Raw genomic sequence first — 16,650 nt, forward strand, 5'->3', positions numbered from 1 at the left:
AATGGGCTGTTCACAGTGCCCACGTTGCGTTACATAGTAACGCTGCGCCACCAGACAACGTACTGCATGCAGTACTTTCTAGGCGGCAGAGCCGCGTTAGGCTGCTTGCACATGCTCAGTAACGTTGGGGAGAAGCGGAGAGCGGCCAGGCACATGGCTAATTAATTTTCACTGCACTCAGTAACGTGCAGAGTTTACTTCCTGGAGCGGCCGCTCTGTGCAGCGATTGGCCGGCGGGACCACGTGATGCCGCATGCGCACAAGAGTACGCATCACGGCATCACGGACGCCAGAGTGAGCTGCACAACGCGGCTCACTCTGACGTCCACCTTAGAGAGCACCAGGCGTTGCGTTAGGGGCACGTTATGCGACCATAATGTCCCCTAAAACGCAACGTCCTGGTGTGAAACTAGCCTTAAGGGCTCTTTCACAGTGCAACGTTAAAGTCGCATGTCATAAAATACTTTAACGCAGAGTAACGCACAGCAATGTAAAGTGTGTGCGACATTTACAGTTGTAATTCCCTTAGGACTCGAGAATGTATGTAAAACGCATGGAAAATGCAATACAAAGGCACGTGAATAAAAATGCGATGTTTCCCGCACTGCTAAGTGTGCACCCAGCTGTCAGTGCGTGTTTTTCAGTGCATTTGCGGGTTTTTTTGCATTTTGTGTGCGTTTTAATGCATTTGCGGTTTGCATATACATGACTCATGCGTTTTGCTTGTGTTTTTTTAATGTGCTTTATGCAAATCACTAGGAAGACAAAAGGAAGCAGAAATACATCATAAAACATGTTTTTTTAAGTGCATAAAAAAAGCATGCAAAACACACTAGAATGCAATACCTCTGCGTCAGCATTAAAGCGGTATCGTCACCATAAAAATCAAATTTCAACAGCAACTAGTCTGAGTGTATTAAGTGATAAAGATGCTAATGCTGCATTCAAAACTTTCAAAACTTTTTCTGCTGTTATGATTTGGAGTTATCACATACTTAAGGAGCACTGGCCCTTTAGTAGTCGTGCCAAAGAATTGCATGCTGGGGGTTCTTTTTATCTATAATCTATTCCTCCTTTTCCCTTTATTTCCCTGCCAGCTGCTTAACTGAAACCTAATCCCCTACTCACTTGTGTTTACAAGCAAGGCTGAGGCGACTCAGCGATTGGAGGAGACAAGAAAAAAAGTAAAAGGCAGAAATTACATCACGAGCTAGCCTTAACTGTGGGCAAAAGACATGGCCCCCACCACTAACAGAATTCTCTTTATTTACTATATAACATTCACTGAAATCAAAATGTGGACAGTACAATACATGTGTTATGTAAGTAGATCAAGTATTTATCTACTTATGTGTTTTTTTTCCTGGCATAGTATGGCTGATCCTACTGCTCTAACTTTTATTATGTATGTTTTTGATGCGTTTTTAATATGCATCAAAACCAGCGTTTTTAAAAACGCATATTACAAAATGCATACACATGCATTTTATGTGGCCCTTTGACTAACATTATACTCATAAACGCTGCATTTAACGCAACGCCAGCATTTCTGCCTAGTGTGTTCCCTGTCTAAAATCAGAATTGATTTTGCAATCGCTAACACTAAAATAAAATTACTACAGAAGACATTAAGAATCACTGCTGCAATCGTTTTACAAAATGCTAGCAAGAACGCTGAGCGATTGCAATTAGAGATTTCTAATCTGCATATTTAATTAGAGTATGCCACGATGGCCGCATCTGGCAAGTGAGGTGATGAAGGGAACTTGTAGTGGGAGGGAGGGGTTTCATGGTGAGGGTGTCATGGCAACCAGCGTAAACAAGTGATGTCATAGAGGAGTTGGGAATACAGCCAGGAAACAACACAAGTGATGTCATAGAGGAGTTGGGGGATATAACCAGGTAACAGCCCTTGCAGACTGCAGAGTGACGGCGCTGGGACCAGAGAAGGTCGTGTCTCCAGGCTCCACAGGCAAAAGAAGTGTTCCCGGGCAGAGGTCTACAGGAACTGGTCTCCGCCTACATACAGGAGGCAGAGTATGGTGTCCGGGCTACGGCCCACTACAGCCATTTTAGCAGCGATTTGGAATCGCCGACGATTCCAAAAATTGCTATGCTAACGAAAGTGCATGGAGGTGAGCCTGCTGGAACAATTGTGATTTGACCAATAGCAATTACTCAACACGTAGCATTTTTGTGAGTGGCATTCAATGTTAAGTATAGAACCGCAGCAGACAATTGCTGTACAAAACCAAACCACCCCCCACCCCCCCCCCCCCCCCCCCCAAGGAGGAAGAAGAAAAAGAAAAAAAAAAAATCGAGGCTGGGAACACACTAGGCAGAAACGATAAAATTGTGGAGAAAACAGTGTTTATGCATGTCATGTCAGTCAATGGGCCGCGTATGCGGTTTGTATATGCAAACTGCAAATGCATTGAATGCACACAGAACGCAAAAAAAACCCGCATGTGCTGGAAACCAAAAAATGCAAACGCATAGAAAACACATGAAAAACGCAATACAAACACACAAATACAGGCATAAAAACATAATGATTCCCGCACTGCTACGTGTGCACCCAGCTGTAGTGCGAGAAAGGTCGCATTTTCTGTCATGTGCGTCTTTGCGTTGTTAGTGTGTTTTAGTGCGTTTGCTTTTTTTCTTGCGTTCTGAGTTATAATGCATTTGCGGTTTGCATATACAAGACTCGTGGGCATTTTGTATGGGTTTTTTTTATGTGCTTTATGCAAATCACTAGGAAATAAATCCTAAAACATGTTTTTTTTTAAAATGTATATAAAAATGCATGCAAAACGCACTAAAATGCAGTACCTCTGCATCACCACTGACTTTCATGATGTGCATTTTTAAAAAACATGCAACAAAACCAGCGTTTTTAAAAATGCATATTACAAAACGCACATACTTGTACGTCAGCATTGACTTTCATGATGTGCGTTTTTGATGCGTTTTTTAAAAATATGCAACAAAAGCAAGGTTTTTAAAAACGCTTATTACAAAACGCATACACATGCGGTTTTTAATGTAACCCATTGACTAACATACGCACATATGCTGCGTTTCATGCCACGCCAGCGTTTCTGCCTAGTGTGTTCCCTGCCTGAAATCAGAATTGTTTTTGCAATCGCTAACACTAAAATAAAATTGCTACAAAAGACATTAAGAATCACTGCTGCAATCGCTTTACAAAATGCTAGCAAGAACGCTGAGCGATTGCAATTAGAGATTTCTAATCTGCATATTTAATTAGAGTATGCCACGATGGCCGCATCTGGCAAGTGAGGTGGTGAAGGGAACATGGCCGCACTTGTAGTGGGAGGGAGGGATTTCATGGTGGCTGTACTTATTATTGACAGGGGTGAGGGTGTCATGGTAACCAACAGGGATGATCAGAAACTACGCCAGTGCAAATTTACGCATCGTAGTTCGCATCTACGCATCGTAGGCATAGTTTAAAAAATACGCTTACGAATTTACACGTAACGAAGTACCACTACGCGTAGTTAAGTATATTGCAAAGTGAACTACGAATCCGATACTCGCGTCTATTTTTCCGCGTACGATTGTATGCTTACAAAATTACGCACTGGAAAGGGGAATGTACGCATTGAAGAATTTCCGGTGAAATCATTTAAACAGGAAATAATGCAGAAATTTTTCCGCATAGGCGTCCGCATACACTACGCTTCGCACTACGCGTAACTGCGTACTTTAACGCATAGTCTACTAAATGCATACGAGCGAATATTTGATTTCAAAACCGTAGTTTGGCGAAGTGTAATTGCGTAAAACTACGCATAGTTCCAGCGTCGCGAAGTTGGCTGCCTACGACCATCCCTGGTAACCAATTGTGATGTCATCGGACTTCCACCAGGCTGTACTGCGCAGGCGCAGTAGTTCTGCACCTGCGCAGTACAGTCCGTAGGACATCCGAAGATGTCAGCGCGACCACGTGAGACGCACGTTGGAGCGCAATGAGAAGCCCGACCTGGAAGCCTGCCTGGCCAGGTCGGGTGAGCCACCGGAGAAGACCGGGAGCCTCTGGAGCGGCGTTGAGGGCACGTCCTGCCTGCCACGGGCTGGAGAAAGTCCCAGGTAAGTGGATTAGTATTTTGATTTTTTTTAACCAACTCCGTGGACCCTCCCTTTAAATTGATATATTGCTAATTATAAAATGTTAATATGAAGGAAAATGAACCAGGATAGAAAGGACCAGTGTGGTTTGAATTATAAAAGATTTTTCTTATGAAATCTTTATGGTATTTGTGACTAGGAGTGCGACGGGGGCATGATCAGATGTGTGGCAGGGGCGTGGCTTAAGTGTCCCTTTTTCTCATCTCAAAAAGTTGTAAGGATTGCATACACAATAATAAAAACACAAATGCTATCAGGTAAGCTGGATGCCCATTACACATAACACACCTGGTTAGGGAATAGCTTGCTGACGTCACCAGGAGTCCCGTGCAGCTGCAGGCCCTGTGCACCTGCGTAAACAAGTGATGTCATAGAGGAGTTGGGGATACGGCCAGGAATCAACACAAGTGATGTCATAGAGGAGTTGGGAGATATAACCAGGTAACAGCTCTTGCAGACTGGCAGAGTGACGGCGCTGGGACCAGAGGAGGACGTGTCTCCAGGCTCTCTAGGGTCCACAGGCAAGAGCAGCGTTCCCAGGCAGAGACTCCACCTACATACAGGAGGCAGAGTATGCGCAGGTGCATAAGCAATAATAAGAGAGTACCCATATCAGTAGTTCTCCTTGTGGCCCCCAGAGCAATAACTGGGACATGTCAGTAAAGGGAATTAAGAGAATGTATGCAGGCGAGTTTTCTGCATCGGCAGCAGATACGGACTAGCAAATATGGCTCCCTTCGATTCCAAGCCCCGCCGCATGTCCAAGCCACGCCATGCATGTAAATTGATAAGTTAACAGAAAGACTTTTATGTGAGTGCAGGCTGCTGTGCTGTGGCTTTGAGTCTAATGCTGGGAATACACGGTTCGTTTGGTGGCCGATAGATGGTTAAAAGCATCAAAAACGCACATAATGAAAGTCAATGGTGATGAAGAGGTATTGCGTTTTATATGCATTTTGCATGTGTTTTTATATGCGTTAAAAAAAAAAAAAAAACAAGTTTGATGGTGTATTTTCGCTTAGGGCCTGAGCCACTAACAGTTGTGCGCAGTTGTGTCCGCTTTTCAGCATCTGTAACATTGATGTGTTTCGGAAAAGCAGACACAACTGCGTTAGTGGGCTCAGGCCCTTAGGCAGGGAACACATTTGTCTTTCAGTTTTCTGCGCGCGTTTTCCTGCACGCTTTTTCTGCACACCAAGTGTGTCTCTATGCAGGAAAACGCGCAAGTTTTTTCATAGCAGCTGATGTAATTGATACAAAAAACTGACAAAATGTGCAGAGTCATGATGCAGAATGTCAGTTTTTTTTCTGCGTGCGAACAAAATATTAAGTGTGTACTAGCCCTTTGATTAACATGAGTTATCAGTTTTTCTGTGCAGAAAACGCGTACGAAAACAGTCAAGTGTGTTCCCTGCCTTAGGGCTCTTTTCCACTATGGAATGCGATTGCGATTCCGATCGCAATCGCGTTTCAATTTCCACCATGCAATTGCGATTGCGCTACTATACTCATAGTACAGCTCAATCGCATACAAAACGCGGCAGGACGACTATTGCGCTTTGACCAAAATCGCATCGCAATCGGATCACACTAATGGAAATTGCTGCTGCAGTTTCCATTAGTTTAATGTAACTTGCGATCAGAAGCAAATCGCAAATCGCAGGCTAGTGGAAAAAGGCCCTTACTGTTTACTTCCTAGTTATTTGCATAAAACGCATTAAAAAAAAAAAAAAAAAAAAAAAAAACACATGCAAAACGCATGTGATTTATATATGCGAACCGCGAATGCAATAAAATGTATGTAAAGTGCTAGAAAAGCACATGTGCGGTACAAAAACGCAAACACACAGACAACGCACATGCAGTAAAATGCGACTTGCTGGCCATGGGATCACCAGTGGGGGAGGGGTATGGGAACACATCAGAGTTTGCTGCAAGGCCCTCTAGTCTCTCCTGTAATTTCAGGCTAATCCTCCCCTTCACAACCCATACAGTGCTGTGCAGTGTGATATCTATTCTCACAAAATGTATTTGTCCAACAATATACTTAGAAGATGGAGGAAGATCTCTGTGCTAGTATGTATCTGAGTAACACAATCACATGAACACTGTCAGGCCAGCTGGATGCTGCTCATCACACATAGCATACCTGGTGAGGAAATAGCTTGCTGACGTCACCAGGAGTCGCGTGCACCTGCAGGCCTCGTGCACCTGCATAAACAAGTGACGTCATAGAGGAGTTGGGGGGTTATAGACAGGAATCAGCCCCTGAGGACTGGCAGAGCGACGATGCTGGGACCAGAGAAGGACGTTTCCAGACTCTCCAGGCAAGAGCAGCATTCCCGGGCAGAAGCTCCGCCTACACTTACATACAGCAGGCAGAGTCTGCACAGGCGCACTAGCAATGAAATGTGAGTGCTATTCATTTCTATCAGTAGTGCCCCTTGTGGCCGCCAGAGCAATAACAGAGAGCTGTCAGGCAATGAGATTTGAGTGAATGTATGCAGGGCAAATGTTCTGCTTTTCCAGTGACCTGATTTGAATGCAACATGTGGAAAAATGTGACCACATGTGATAATGCTGTAATTGATGGCATATGACAAAGGAGGCGGGGCTATACTTTGGAACGTGAGAAAACAGCTGCCTGTTACAGGGGGCGGGGCTACGTTTGGGGAAGGGAGAACACTGAGCTGTCTATGACGGGGAGGGACTATACTTGGGGAAAGGAGACTACTGAGCTGTCTATGACAGGGGACGGGGCTACACTTGGGGAAGGGAGAATGCTGAGCTGTCTATGACAGGGGCGGGGCTACACTTGGGGAAGGGAGAACACTGAGCTGTCTATGTCAGGGGCGGAGCTACACTTGGGGAAGGGAGAACACTGAGCTGTCTGTCAGGGGCGGAGCTACACTTGGGGAAGGGAGAACACTGAGCTGTCTATGACAGGGGGCGGGGCTACACTTGGGGAAGGGAGAACACTGAGCTGTCTATGACAGGGGCGGAGCTACACTTGGGGAAGGGAGAACACTGAGCTGTCTATGACAGGGGGTGGGGCTACACTTGGGGAAGGGAGAACACTGAGCTGACTGTGACAGGGGCGGGGCTACACTTGGGGAAAGGAGAACACTGAGCTGTCTATGACAGGGGGTGGGGCTACACTTGGGGAAGGGAGAACACTGAGCTGACTGTGACAGGGGCGGGGCTACACTTGGGGAAGGGAGAACACTGAGCTGTCTATGACAGGGGGTGGGGCTACACTTGGGGAATGGAGAACACTGAGCTGACTGTGACAGGGGCGGGGCTACACTTGGGGAAGGGAGAACACTGAGCTGTCTGACGGGGGGCGGGGCTACACTTGGGGAAGGGAGAACACTGAGCTGTCTATGACAGGGGCAGGGCTACAGTTGGGGAAGGAAGAACACTGAGCTGTCTATGACAGGGGGCAGGGCTACACTTGGGGAAGGGAGAACACTGAGCTGTCTATTACAGGGGCGGGGCTACACTTGGGGAAGGGAGAACACTGAGCTGTCTATGACAGGGGCGGGGCTACAGTTGGGGAAGGGAGAACACTGAGCTGTCTATGACAGGGGGCGGGGCTACACTTGGGGAAGGGAGAACACTGAGCTGTCTATGACAGGGGGCGGGGCTACACTTGGGGAAGGGAGAATGCTGAGCTGTCTATGACAGGGGCGGGGCTACACTTGGGGAAGGGAGAACACTGAGCTGTCTATGTCAGGGGCGGAGCTACACTTGGGGAAGGGAGAACACTGAGCTGTCTATGACAGGGGGCGGGGCTACACTTGGGGAAGGGAGAACACTGAGCTGTCTGACAGGGGGCGGGGCTACACTTGGGGAAGGGAGAACACTGAGCTGTCTGACAGGGGGTGGGGCTACACTTGGGGAAGGGAGAACACTGAGCTGTCTATGACAGGGGGCGTGGCTACACTTGGGGAAGGGAGAACACTGAGCTGAATGTGACAGGGGCGGGGCTACACTTGGGGAAGGGAGAACACTGAGCTGTCTGACAGGGGGCGGGGCTACACTTGGGGAAGGGAGAACACTGAGCTGTCTGACAGGGGGCGGGGCTACACTTGGGGAAGGGAGAACACTGAGCTGTCTATGACAGGGGCGGGGCTACACTTGGGAAAGGGAGAACACTGAGCTGTTTATTACAGGGGCGGGGCTACACTTGGGGAAGGGAGAACACTGAGCTGTCTGACAGGGGGCGGGGCTACACTTGGGGAAGGGAGAACACTGAGCTGTCTATGACAGGGGGCGGGGCTACACTTGGGGAAGGGAGAACACTGAGCTGTCTATGACAGGGGCGGGGCTACAGTTGAGGAAGGGAGAACACTGAGCTGTCTATGACAGGGGGCGGGGCTACACTTGGGGAAGGGAGAACACTGAGCTGTCTATGACAGGGGTGGGGCTACAGTTAGGGAAGGGAGAACACTGAGCTATCTATTACAGGGGCGGGGCTACACTTGGGGAAGGGAGAACACTGAGCTGTCTGACAGGGGGCGGGGCTACACTTGGGGAAGGGAGAATGCTGAGCTGTCTATGACGGGCGGGGCTACACTTGGGGAAGGGAGAACACTGAGCTGTCTATGTCAGGGGCGGAGCTACACTTGGGGAAGGGAGAACACTGAGCTGTCTATGACAGGGGGCGGGGCTACACTTGGGGAAGGGAGAACACTAAGCTGACTGTGACAGGGGCGGGGCTACACTTGGGGAAGGGAGAACACTGAGCTGTCTGACAGGGGGCGGGGCTACACTTGGGGATGGGAGAACACTGAGCTGTCTATGACAGGGGCGGGGCTACAGTTGGGGAAGGGAGAACACTGAGCTGTCTATGACAGGGGGCGGGGCTACACTTGGGGAAGGGAGAATACTGAGCTGTCTGACAGGGGGCGGGGCTACACTTGGGGAAGGGAGAACACTGAGCTGTCTGACATGGGGCGGGGCTACACTTGGGGAAGGGAGAACACTGAGCTGTCTATGACAGGGGGCGGGGCTACACTTGGGGAAGGGAGAACACTAAGCTGACTGTGACAGGGGCGGGGCTACACTTGGGGAAGGGAGAACACTGAGCTGTCTGACAGGGGGCGGGGCTACACTTGGGGATGGGAGAACACTGAGCTGTCTATGACAGGGGCGGGGCTACAGTTGGGGAAGGGAGAACACTGAGCTGTCTATGACAGGGGGCGGGGCTACACTTGGGGAAGGGAGAATACTGAGCTGTCTGACAGGGGGCGGGGCTACACTTGGGGAAGGGAGAACACTGAGCTGTCTGACATGGGGCGGGGCTACACTAGGGGAAGGGAGAACGCTGAGCTGCTTGTGACAGGGGCGGGACTACGCTTGGGTAAAGGGAGAACACTGAGCTGATTATGACAGGGGCAGGGCTACACTGGGTAAATGGACAACACTGAGCTGTCTATGACAGGATCTACACTGGGTAAGGGCCTGTTTCCACACCCAGCCAGCCCCCTGGCCTGTCCTGCTCCTGTCCCAGGCTGTTCCTGCGGCACATGCGCAGTAGCGCAAGTGCAGACACACACACACAAGACGCAGAGACAGGGGTTTTATTATATAGGATTCTACTGAAAATGGTAACAGACTCATAACTTTATTTCTATTATTGCAATTGAGAGATTTCTTGCTTTCAAATGTTAAAGTAAAGAACTAATTATGAATCTCAAATTTTATGTAATAATCCGACAATCCTAATATTTGTAAAAAATAACATGTATTACGTTGACAATATTACCTGTGTAATCGCAAATCTCCTGCTCTGTAACTGCATCATTGGGATTGTATTAATAGTTTACACTGTACTCCTTGCACTGTACTGTTTTGGTTGTATGTACAAAATTCAATAAAAATTTAACTGTTAAAAAAAAAAAAAAAATTATGATAGAGGGGACCAGTGTATAAAACTGCACCTTGCTTCTGAATTCTTTCTGGTACCAGTGACTAGGGGTGTGTCAGGGGCGTCGTTAGAGGTGTGGCAAAGGGGTGTCTTAAAGGGTCCCACTTTCCTACCTCAAAAAGTTGGGAGGTATGGTAACCGAGAACCGCTGAGCTAAGGGCCAGTTCACACAGGTGCTAAACAACGGCCATGGTGCTTTAGGCCCCGTTCACACTTGCGTTTTGGCAAATAAACGGACCGGATCCTGATCGGATCCTGACCTGATCCTGATCAGAACCGTACGGTCCGGATCCGGTCCGTTTGTATCAGGCATGCATCAGGCTGCCATCCGGATCCGTGGGCAAAAAATAGCGAAATTTAAAAAAAAAAAATGTTGGGGTCAGCAGAAGGTGCACCTGGTGCACGTGTAGAATCAGGTTTCTCCGCTGTAGGCCTCACCTCCACCTCCGACATTCTGCCAAACAGCTCCAGCACGTCTGTCACTGCTGCTCCACTCCAGACATGCTTGGCCCATGTGTCCCCATCCAAATGGCCACTTGCATACGCATAGGAAGTGGGGTAGAACGTCAGGTTTTTGTAGGCAGTGTGTTCTGTGCCTTGCGTTCCCCATTGGTTTTTGTGTTCCTGATGGTGCTGTCAGGCTCAGGTCCGGCTCCGGTCCGGGTGCGTGGGCCGGAGATCCGGACCCAAAAAATAGCGCATGTTGGAAAAGAGTCCGGAGTCCGGATCCAATCCGGCTTTGTACTGTACGGAACGGACACGTGTGAACGTCCGCATAGACTTTACATTGCTATGCGGAACGTACGTTCCGTTTGTACAGTATGCGGTCCGGATCAGATCCGGAAAATCCGGATAGCGAACGCTAATGTAAACCGGGCCTTAGGGGCTGTCCATTCAAATGAATGGACGCCACGGGTACCGTCGTTTGCACAAACGCCATTTTTGGATCCCAATTTTTCGGTTGGCAGAGGCAATCCTGGTTGCTTCTAGGATTGTTTATTGCTGCAAAGCTACCAAATGCGTTTTCTGTCTGCTAGCACTGCCCAGGCGCATGGATGACTGTTCTGCGCAGAATCACAGAGGGGCTGGTGCACAGCTTTATGTACAAGCGGCTCTGTGCTCCTGTGCAGCCGCGGCCATCAGTGCACCTGCGCACGGTGGACACACTTGTACATGGAAGATGCGTGGCTGAGAAGAAGAAGAGACTCCCAGCCGGCCGTGGAGGGGCCGTGGACACTGGAGAAACCTCTGGCTTAAGTCTCCCCTCTACTGAGTTAAGTATCCAGTGTACTTACCACTGTCACAAAAAAATTGTAACATTTAGAATACTTACCGTAAATCTAAAATGTACATGTCTCTTGGACTAAAAAGCACTATAAATTGTTTTTTTTTCTTCTTTTTTCCTTTGTTGCAGTGACTTACAGTAGATATTAATATCCAGACAGATCTGACAGATTTTTGACTAGTCCCTCTCTTTATGGGAGATTCTAAGTATGTCCTTTATTCCTTACTATGCATGGATCTATGCAAAGATGTCAGCCAGCTTCCCTGCTCATTGCCAGCTAATTTGGCAGTCAGGCCTCCTTTCCACAGACCGCTGATAGGCAGTGAAATGCCTCTCAAACTCTCTCAACTTCTCACTGCTGCCTAGTAACTGCTTGTTGCTGCATGATATCTGCTTACTTCTGCCTGGTAACTGCTTGCTGAGCACACAGCTCAACAGTTTGTGGAAAGGAGGCCTTAGACTGAGCAACTGCAGTTAAGTACGTGGTTTTCTTTTTAAATAAAGAAACCACTGAGAACCCCCCATGAGGAGATGAACTAGTCCAAAACCTGTCAGATTTGCACCACCTACTGTAAGTGACAGCAACATAGGAAAAAAGTAATTTATGGTGGTTTTTACACTGAGAAAAATGTACATTTATATGTTTGTGTTTTAAATTTTACATATTTCCATGATAGTTGTTTAAAATCGGCATGAGGAACGATTTTACAATGGATAAACACTGACTAAATAATAAATAAAGTAGTATTGTAAAACAAATAAACATGTTTTCACTAAGTTATGTTCAGTATAGGAAGTAGGAAGGTTTCAAGTGTTCAAACTCAAAATATAGATTGAGGAAAACTAGATTGAGGAAAACTTTGAAAATGACTCAAACCCAAAGAAGATGTGGCAAAGCATTCAACTATTCACAGATTACAAAAAGAATAACACTCAATATACACTGGACAATAACATCCCCAGCCTAGCAGAGGAACTTAACAACTTCTTTGCTAGATTTGAAAAAGACAACAATCGGCCTCCAGTCAACTTTGGGCCCACTACAGACTCACAGCCTTTAATCCTTCACATACATGAAGTGCAGCAAGCACTCACAAATATCAACACCAGGAAAGCTGCAGGTCCTGATGGTGTGCAAGGACATGTGCTCCAGGCCTGTGCTGGTCAACTAACGAAAGTTTTTACACAAATATTCAACCTCTCTCTGTTCTTGGGTGTAGTTCCATCATGCCTTAAATCTACAACCATTGTTCCCGCCTCTGAGGGGGGAGCACGGAGGGCGGCCCGGGAAGAGGAAGGGAGGGAGAGGTCAGGCTGCCCTCCCCACGGTTCCCCCTCCATTATATGGGGGGTACCTACCTACCCTGGGGGGCAGCTACCTATCTAACCTATACTGGGGGGCACCTACCTAATCTAACTTATACTGGGGGGCAGCTACCTATCTAGCCTATCCTGGGTGGCAGCTACCTAACCTATCCTGGGGGGCAGCTAGCTAATCTAACCTATAATGGGGGACACCTACCTAATCTAACCTATACTGTGGGGCACCTACCTAATCTATCCTATACTGGGGAGCACCTACCTAATCTAACCTATACTGGGGGCACCTACTTAATCTAACCTATACTGGGGGCAGCTACCTATCTAACCTAAACTGGGGGCAGCTACCTATCTAACCTATACTGGGGAGGGCAGCTACCTAATCTAACCTATACTGGGGGGCACCTACCTAATCTAACCTATACTGGGGGGCACCTACCTAATCTAACCTATACTGGGGGGCACCTACCTAATCTAAACTATACTGGGGGGCACCTACCTAATCTATCCTATACTGGGGGGCAGCTACCTAATCTAACCTATACTGGGGGGCACCTACCTAATCTAACCTATACTGGGGGGCACCTACCTAATCTAACCTATACTGGGCGGCACCTACCTAATCTAACCTATACTGGGGGACACCTACCTAATCTAACCTATACTGGGGGACACCTACCTAATCTAACCTATACTGAGGGACACCTACCTAATCTAACCTATACTGGGGGACACCTACCTAATATAACCTATACTGTGGAGGGCAGCTACCTAATCTAACCTATACGGGGGGGGGCAGCTACCTATCTAACCTATACTAGGGGGTAGCTACTTATATCTAACCTATACTGGGGGCACTTACTTACCTAACCTGTATTGGGGGCACCTACCAATCACAGTGGTGCATTGCGCAGTAGAGCCCGGAGGACGTCCGATGACGTCAGAGCGCCGGCGTGGGACGCAGAAGTTCCGGGCCTTGGAGCGCAGAAGAGCCCGACCTGGCAGCCGGCCTGGCCAGGTCGGGTCGGCCACCGGAGACCACCGGGAGCCTGCGGAGCGGCGGCGAGGGCACCTCCTGCCTGCCACGGGCTGGAGGAAGCCCCAGGTAAGTGGAAATTGATTTTTATTTTTTACCCACCCTCCCTGAACCTTCCCTTTAAGGCTACTTGCACACCAAGACGTTGCGTTAGGTGCTACGTTAAGGTCGCATAACGTGCACCTAATGCAACGTATGGTGGTGCGGGAGAGGACGGTAGAGTGAGCCGCATTAGGCGGCTCTATCCGTATAAGGTCTCCCAGAGTGGCGCTGATTGGCCGGCGGGACCACGTGATGCGGAGTGAGACACTCCGCATCACGTGGTCCAGCCGGCCAATCATCGGCCGCCAGTGCAGTGAATATTAAGTAGCCATGTGCACGGCTACTGTAGCAGCATCTCCCCGCCTCCTCTCACCCCCCACTGCGCATGTGCAAACAGTCTAACGCGGCTATAGCCGCTCTAACGCCGTAGCATGCTGCACTTTCGGCAGAACGTGCAGCGTTACATGTAACGCAACGTGGGCTGTGTGAACAGCCCACTTGTGTTACATTGCTGTGCGTTGGGGGAGCGTTACAGGCGCACTAACGTGCGCCTGTAACGTCTTAGTGTGTAAGCAGCCTAAATCTGATATGCCGCAGTTTTAATGCGTGCAATAGCACGTCACCGAAGCTGCAAAACACAGCTGTCTAAAGACATCTGATCTCCACACCTCAGTCAGGAGCCAATTTTATTCCATTTATCAATTCTGTAAAATTTGTATTGAAATATTTTTTTCAATATACAGATATAAAACAGTCAGTCCAGCAATAAATAAGACTGAATACAAAAGAGAGCAGAAATATACTGTACATGCACATTACAATACATTACAACAACCGACTCTTATTATTATTTATTGTATTTATAAAGCGCCAACATATTACGTAGTGCTGGACAATAAATATTTTCAATGCTATAAAGGATGACAGATGTAACAAGGTTTTACAAAATAGGACAAACTTATACAAGACAAACAGGGTACAAAATACCTGGTCATGCCATTTTTGGCTGGTTAGGCAGGCCCCGTAATACAAGTACTAGGTTGTCATAGGAAAGGAGCACACAATCATGTAGAATACACTAGGGAAGGGAGAATCCTGCCACAGGCTTACAATCTACACTTTTATGCACTGAACCTTTATGGGGGGTGGGGGGTGGTTTGGGATTTGGGTGGGGGGTGGGTTTTCTAGAATGTTTAGATGTTTGTATGTTTTGTATTTTGCTGTTTAAAAAACAATAAAAATTTGGCATTTAAAAAAACAAAACTATATGCAAGGGGCACAATTATGCAATGAGTAAAAGTTTACCTCGGATCCACTTTAAAAGAAAAATAACATCAATCACATAGTGCCAGATATAATACAGACCCCAGAGCTAGAAGCCAGAAGCAGTGCAATGTGAGCCCCCCAGCCTCAGAAAAGCCCTCGGAGACCTCTACCCAAGATGTCCAAAATTTCTGATGGTTATCTTTTATAAAAGTTAACTGCTCCCAGTGCCAGTTCTAGACTTTTTGCTGCCTGAAGCAAACATGTGAGGATGCGCTCCCCCCCCCCCCCCCCCTTACCATTTGGCATGATCGCACAGCACCCGACAATTTACTCTGCTTCATTTAACCTATTGGGGACCAGCTGCCTAACCCCCCTTAAGGAACAGGGCGAATTTCCGTGCGGGGAGGTGGGGGGGGGGGGGGCGCGTTTGGGGGGGTCAGGCAGCCGGATCACTAATGTGGCATGCTGGGCCAGAGATCCCCCCCCTTTAGCCAGATGTCCCCCCTTTCGCAAGAAGCCTTTACTCACCTCCCAGGGATTAGCCGCAGTAGCCACCTCCGCCCTCGCTTGCATCCCCGCTCGTACTGCGGCTCAGTTCCGAGTCGCGACTTGATGACGTCATCAAGCTGGGACCTGGCACTGACCTCAGAGCGAGCGGAGGGGGCGCCGATCATCGGGGGAACAGCAGGAAGGTAAGTAGATCCTCTCCCCCCCCCCACTGACGCAGCTCTTGCACTGCCCACTTCGATCCGCCAGTGATCGTAGCGATCACGTGATCATAAGCCATACACGATGGCTTCTGATCACTGAGGAGAGATGTCAGCTGTCATATGACAGCTTAATCTCCCCTCTCGGGTGCTCACGATCGCATTGGGAGCGGAAACGGCGGGCGGCATAGATCCTACGCCGCATCAGGCTAGAACAGCCACAAGTGCGGCATAGGATCTAACTGAGGCGGTCCCCAAAAGGTTAATGTTCTCACATGACATGCTGCAGCTCAACCCAATAACACACTGGTTATCTTGGGAGTCTGTGACAAACAAACTGCTCACCCTCAGCCACTCCATTCCTCCTCAGTCAGGACAGCAGTGCCACCTCCTCCCTTCTGCTGTGCAAGTTAATTGAAACACTGCTGCTCTCCTGCCTTCCCTCTCCTCACTCACTGTTAGACTCTTCACACAGCACAACAAGCTGCTTTTCCCCAGTAATGACCTCCTCACCTTGCTCTCCACTTGCTTCTCCTCCCTCTCTGACTCCATGCTGCTAGTGTAAACGCAGTACAAACATGCTGCACTGGATGCAAATGTTTCACCTTGCTTCATGAGAGAACCAGCCTTGACTGCTCCATTAAATAAAAACAAATAATCCTGTCCAAGACAGCAGTCCTAGATGGGGGTGAAGTCTTTCAAGAAAGGGCTAGCAAAGCCTTAGTATCAAGGCCCAAGTCATTTCTTCTGGGATTTGGATAGGTAAGGGACAAAATTATGGAAGAGAGCTACCCAAGAAGCTGCAGAGGATAGCCAGTATCACAGACCACCTCATTTCCATGCTTGCCAACTACTTTAAATACCCCAGCTCAGTCAGTGCCATAACAGAAAATAAGAGGCTTGATCA

Source organism: Hyperolius riggenbachi, chromosome 4, assembly GCF_040937935.1.
Source record: "Hyperolius riggenbachi isolate aHypRig1 chromosome 4, aHypRig1.pri, whole genome shotgun sequence".
NCBI lineage: Eukaryota > Metazoa > Chordata > Amphibia > Anura > Hyperoliidae > Hyperolius > Hyperolius riggenbachi.